This window comes from Ischnura elegans, chromosome 2 (assembly GCF_921293095.1).
Source record: "Ischnura elegans chromosome 2, ioIscEleg1.1, whole genome shotgun sequence".
NCBI lineage: Eukaryota > Metazoa > Arthropoda > Insecta > Odonata > Coenagrionidae > Ischnura > Ischnura elegans.
The window spans coordinates 135,122,691-135,129,649 of record NC_060247.1 but is presented as its reverse complement, the minus strand read 5'-3'; the positions used below and the strand labels follow the sequence as shown (position 1 = coordinate 135,129,649).

The 6,959-nt window shown below is 40.4% G+C and overlaps 1 non-coding gene across 1 annotated transcript; it reads left to right on the top strand.

Annotated features, from left to right (window-relative positions):
• Window positions 1-5,140: 5,140 nt before the first annotated feature.
• Trnag-gcc lies at window positions 5,141-5,211 on the top strand. The gene has a single exon. It is a non-coding gene; the product is annotated as a tRNA-Gly (tRNA).
• Window positions 5,212-6,959: the final 1,748 nt, after the last annotated feature.

The window sequence follows — 6,959 nt, the reverse complement described above, 5'->3', positions numbered from 1 at the left end:
GCAGTGGGGTTCCATATATATTTACCGCATTAGTATGGGATCATTAAAAGGCATAAATGGTATTTAGTGTTGCGATCGTGAAACATCCAAGTGTTCACATCCGTTTCCTCTAACTGCACCACTTTCACCTTATTGGATCAGAAGAAATTATCTTCCGATACTATCCGAGATTTCCTGGATGAGAAACTTACTGCCTAGGGCGATTCAAAGTCCATATAGGTGAGAGATATAGGTATTAATTGCACTTTTGCGGCATTCCGCAATGAAGAATTATAAGCGCCCATTCACGTGTCATGTTCAGGACTTGCGAGGGGGACTGAAAAGAGACTGGAAAGGTTCTTGAACAACTTGGCTCGGGAAATTCTTGCGATTAAATGACGCACGGGTGAAAATATTCAAGGCATAATTATTTATTTCCACCATAATGGAGAATACTTCCTGACCTTTTAATTGATAGATGCCTTGTTACTTTGGGAGATTAGTTATTGCATTTGGTAAAATGAGCCATCTCTCTTGCCGACGTTTCGCTCATTTTATTTTTGCATCTGCACGGTTTGGGAATTTTTCATCAAATACTCACACTCACTGATCACGATCACGTAATAAGAAACATACACCCCCTGAGAATTTTGGAATCTGATTGGAGGGTAATAATAAAGTGTCACCACCAGTTGGCGATCAAATTTTGCAGCGTGATTGGATATTGGATTCATAGAAATGCGTGTTTTTGTCAAGTAATGGGCCTTAAATTTTGGAGTTATTATCGATAAAAAGTGCAAGTAAAAACGCCACACTGCATCCATATTTGTAGCCATAGAGCTTCCTTCCTTCAGATTCATTCCTTTAGTATTTTTTTTAAATGCGGTACTTTCACACCTATATAAAGATAATGATTCAAGTTGTCGACGACCTCTAGAAAACGAATTCTACTACTACTAGCATGGAAAAAACCTCTATCTTTTCATTTAAATCGTCGTCATTTTTCACTCACATTATTTTACGCGTGAGATCCTTTCCTTGGAAATACACAGGTCACCAATAACGTGTGACCTTAGATAGCGACGCCCAGTTCAAGATGGTCGGGCTATTTTTGTGTGGCTGACAATGAGCATTGCGCCACTGTTTCGTTTTATGTTTCTTTTCCTCGGCAATTCAGTGACCCGGTCTTTTCATCGCTCCTTTATGTTTTTCTTTTGCTACAAAAGGATATGAAACAAGTGTATAAGTCTCTCATTGATGCAGATTCAGGCTTATTTTCAATCCACCTTTAAATTTAAATATGAACAGTGGAAATTTAAATCATTAATAAAAAAATATTTACCAACGTTATTTTCCCTTTTCAAGAAACATAATCTCAAACACACTAATATTCCACAAATATGTTCCACAAATTGTTTTTAATTGTGTGACTCAGATTTTGACACTGTACACCAAGTCATTTTCTAAGAACATAGTGTCTAGTGTCTAAACCTGAGTCAGACCGGGTTAATAATACTTGGAAGGGTTCTTGATAGGGTAGACTATGTTAACCACCATCCTCCAACTAGTTAGGTGTAAACATATCTTGTTAATTTTTGCTGCATAGACTGCATCTTCCTTCGTAGTCCATTCATTGATTGAGTGGTTCCGATGTCCCCGAGATGAGATGTGCCCTCTATCGCTTGCCTTCTTGACCTCCCGCGTGCTATATTAGGACGCACCAAGGGAACGGTTTCCCCACGGCCTTCATTTTGGGAAATTCTCGCGACCAAAGGACGCAAGAGTAAAAATATTCAAAGCCCACAGCTTTGTTTATGCTATAATGATGAATGCTTCCTGACCTATTAATTAATATGTACTTTTTCACTGTGGGAGATGAATCAGATCTTTGACAAAATCAGCCATTCCACATTTCGACGTTTTACAAATATAATTCATCTTCAGTGCTTGAGAATATTTTGTATAAACTGACAATCTTGACTGTAACTGCTCAAACCCTCCACTGAACCCTCATTAATCGATACCTCCACTGCAAAATCGCTCAACAATCGCCCACCGAATCAAATCCGCTCATCTAGTAGTTCAACGATAGGAATCCGCTCAGATAGCAGTGTCCGGAGCATAAACGCTCACCTCCAAGCTTGAAGAATAGAAGATGAGCGTTTATGCTCCGGACACTCCCAGTTGAGCGTATTCGTACTGTTGGGCTATTAGATGAGCGGATTTGATTCGGTGGGCGATTGTGAGCATTTTTGCAGTGAAGGTATCGTAATGCCTAATTAATTTCAAACTTCTCCTTGGATTTGACGGTTTACATTGCTTGTGGCATACGCCAGTTCCAAGATTACCTCATGTCAAACGCCCGTTTCAAAGCCGCCTATTTGTCCCTGCTTTACTCCTTGCTCCATGATACTGATTCATTTCTTCGTTCCTCAGTGCCGTTCATCAAAATTCGTCTCTCTTTTCAGAAAACAAACGAACGACGGAAATGGAAAACCTGACCCGGTGGAGAAACCGAAAAGAATTTCTCCAGCTAAAATCTTGCAAAAAATATTCATTTGTTTGCCTTTCATGAATTTTCCCGTGGCGTTCCACTATCTATGTACTTCTGTAATTTGATGATGTAACACTGTAATGTTGTTTTGTTTGCGTTTTTCAAAAATTAATTATATATTATTCTTTATTGTGTCGCTGTAAAATGGCAGAATTGCTTGATGCCTACTAAAATTGAAAATAAAACACCCTTTTATAAAAAGTTCAAGTTTAGTGCAGGGTTCGAACAGTGTCAGTGGTGTGTTATTTGATGAAAAATTCCCAAACCGTGCAGATGCAAAACTAAAATGTGCGGAACGTCGGCAAGAGAGATGGCTCATTTTACCAAATATAATAACTAATCTCCCAAAGTAACAAGATCTATCAATTAAAAGGTCAGGAATTATTCTTCCTTATGGTAGAAATAAAGAATTATGCATTGAATATTTTTACCCGTGCGTCATCTAATCGCAAGAATTTCCCAAAAGGATGGCCGGAGGGAGGTCCGCTCCATTGGTGCGTCCAAATATAGCAGCATCCGAAAGGGCAAGCGATAGAGGGAATATTTCATCCCGGGGCCATCGGGACCAATCAATCAATCAACCACTGGACGATGAAGGAGGAAGAAATCTCAGAAGCAACCCCACCCCTTCTTAACCTTTCGCCAATAAGATGATACCATTTAGAAGTGCAGTCCACGGATTTATCAGTCCCTATCACGGAACGCAAAACAATAGCCTGCTGGTTGCTATGAAACAATAGTATGCGGCTGATTGCTATGCAGCTGTAGCCAGGCTAAAGCAAGTCCTATGTCTCCAAACATTGGTCGACTCTCGCGTACTATTTGAAAAGTGGAAAATGAGGCGAATCCGACTGAATTCGCAAAGTCTTCGGAATCACTTCCAATCTCCAATAACTTTCAAACCCAATCTCAACGTCTTCAGAAAATTCACTTCCCCAAACAAACAATGCATTGATCGAAAATCGGTTGAACCATTCTCCGAACCCAACTGCAAGGCATACACTTACAGTTGGGTTCGGACCCCTTTACTAATTTCCTGCCACGCTAAACAAAAATAAACTGATTTTTATACCAGAAATGGTTTTAGTGAAATCCACTGGAGACGGAAAATTAGCCTGGGAATAGTAATAAAAAACACACCAAGATATTCCGGCTAGGTGAGGTGAAACCCGACTGAAATAATAGTGAACTTTGGGGGGAGAATGAACTATCGAATGGCTTCCATCCATCCATATTCCAAATCGTAATCTTATCCGATATATACGACCTGAGAAAAAAACAATTTGAAATTGCGCGTTATCTCGCTCGTTATTTAATGGAACGCAATTCTAGAGGTCCTTATCAAGATGGCCAGATGCGCAATTTCTTGGCGTAACTTTGGGAGGGGGTGCATTAGCATTCCATTGTTCACATTTCCGTGGTCCCTATGCATGGTTGAGAGTTCGAATGGCGGGCTCCCGAAAAATCCGCATTGCTAGATAATAGCTGAGAGGACCCTGCTCATCAGGGCTTTGGGGGTCGGGATACACAACTCCAAAGGAATGGAACGGTAGTTGCTATAGTCCGCGCTCAGGGAAGAGTTGAATACGGACTGAAGTCGTTCGGACCCTGCATTGCCGACTTCCAAGCAATATGTAAGGGACAGTGCGCAGAATTCGATTGAAAGAATACGTCTTTATCAACATAATTCCACGAGAGCCACCCCTGGGGTGTCTGGCAGAGGGTGACTATTCACCAGCATGAAAGAGGAACCCCACACGGTCATAAATGTATTACGCCTATTAACAAATAGGTGCACATCCACGCAAATGCAAAACTTGCCAACTGTTGATAATGCCTGAGGTGAATCCGTGAAACGTTAGAAAAATTTGCATTTTAAAATGAGAATAAACTTTGGAAGGCGAATAAAAATAATTTCTACCTCAGTTCACCGGTTCAGTTTACCGCTTTTTTTAATGAACGGTTTCCTTTTCTGCTAAGCCGTATTTATCTACATATCTAATTTTTGCTGAACTGATTTTTTTTCAACGCATTAAGCAAAAGTCAATTATTTATAGAAAGTTTCGGACAAGCGAAGAGTACTTGTATTGTAATTTTCACCGGTTTTTCCACGGGTGAACTAATCATCGCTGACACAAAAGAACGCATTGGAAACAAATTGCAGTTGTTTTTCCCTCATTATAACCTACGCGTATTTTTACTTTAATTGAAAACTTATGATGCTGTAAAAATTTTAATTTCCAATAAAAAACAAAGTTTATTTTTTACGAGATTCACTTTCTGAGGTTGTTTACCCAATTACAATTACCAGTACTGTTCGCGAGAAAAGCAAACCACTAGCGATACGAAAATGATGATTTCGACATGTACATCCCAGAAATAGCGTTCTATATCTATATCTACGTAATAATCTGCTTGCAACCGCTGGGGTAAATTATACATACATGTGTAATGTACCCAACCAAGGGAAACTAGGCATATAATCTAGTTACGACAATGATGGTGTGTTACAAAATAAAAAAAACCGGCACTGCAGATTTTACAGCTGACTTTCATTTTTATACCTCGTAGCGTGTAGTTGCTTTTGCATCATCCATTTATCAGAAGGCATCGGTGGTTCAGTGGTAGAATGCTCGCCTGCCACGCGGGCGGCCCGGGTTCAATTCCCGGCCGATGCATCATTTTTTGCTGCAGTATCCATTGTCCACAATTACAAATAAAATGGAAATTATTACGCGAGATTGGCTTGCGAGCCACTACTCTTCAGATACAATGGGATGGATGTATTTGTCGTTAACCGCGAGGTCAAACATAACCCGGTAAAAGTCCATGAACCGCAGTTCAGTGCGTTTCAGTACGACCTGGGATTTAAGATGAGTACTTTAAAAAGCAATGTACAGCTGAATTTCTGGGCAAATCGCACTTACCCCATGCGCCGCGTAATGCGTAAATATATTGCACATCAGCCATGGGACGCACTTGCCCCATGTACGGGGTAAGTGCGATCCCTCTACAAGATTGTAAGTAAAAATTTAAAAAAATTACCACTTTACAGAGAGAGGATTTTTAATCTAATTATCATTTTCAGTGATTCACATACATATTATACATTAAATCTCCTGTTTTTAGCTAGCCTAGAAAATTTTCCTAAGCTAGTTAAAGTTGATGTATGCTATTTAGGGGTCGCACTTACCCCACCTTACCTTACTATTCATTATTAAAAGGCGACGAGAGATACTATATTTGAACGTGGTATAAGGTAGTTTTCACAAATCATTTCCTAGCAATCGGATTTTTTTGTGGAAGAAACCGGTGCGACGGTTCAGAGCCATTATTTGAGGAAAATTCGATTCACCGATTCTCAGATTTTTCCCATAAGGTGAAGTGGCCTGCCGGTTCCGAAGAAAATCGAACCGGTGCACCGGAAAACGGCACAGCCCAGCTCTGCTCATCCTACGTCATCCCCAACCATCTCCTCCTTGTTGGTCGGCAAAATAAATAAAGATAACGCCGCAGATGTCAAGATTCAAGGTGAAGAACAGTTTACCCTCTTCGAGATAGTAATTGGAGGGACAAAGGCGGATATTATTGATTCAGGGACCGTTATCTCCGAATAATCTCCAACCTTAAGCCCGCGTGGCCTCGACCCTTTTTTCATCCTCCTGGGTACCAATTCTGACCCTGACCCCTTTCCCAGGGTCAGACAATTCCAGCGATGGGATTTCTCTAGAGCCGATAGACAGGGCATGGGCCGGCGGAGACTCATAAAAGATACGATTTCTGGAAGATGGGCGATATACAGACTGTCCCAAGGGTGGTGTGTCATTTCTGACCTCTAATTTTAGTAATTTCCCCTCGAGCAATATTCTTGAAAATTGGCTTACTTATGGGGATTGGTCGTAAGTTTTGTTGAGTGTAAGCAAAATTTTACAATTTTAACCTTTTGACCTCACAATGTGGGCCCAAACCAAAATTTTGAATTTGCCTTATGGGGTTTCAATGTTAAAAAAATCTGAATTTCATTGACCAAGATGTCAATGCTTAGGTTTTCGGACACGAGGGAACCAAATATAACACTTTTATTTACGAAAATTCAACCGTTGAACCAGTAAGGTCATAAGGGTGGCAAAAAGAATAGGATACCAACAAAGGTGTCGATCCATGGGTTTTAAAGGGTGCCCCAGTCATTGGTATTGTTCAAATACTCGTCATATCCACTATTCGACCTCTAAGGCTAATACTGAGGTCAAAGGTATTAGAGGTAAACGTTGGGCCATCGTGACAACCAACGTGTCGAACCATTGGTTTTAAAGGGTGCTCAAGTCAGTTTTGCAGTGCATTTATCAATATAGTTGATTTTTTTGACCTCCGAAGGTCATAATGAGGGTCAAAGGTCACAAAGGCGCGATTTGATATATCACGCAAA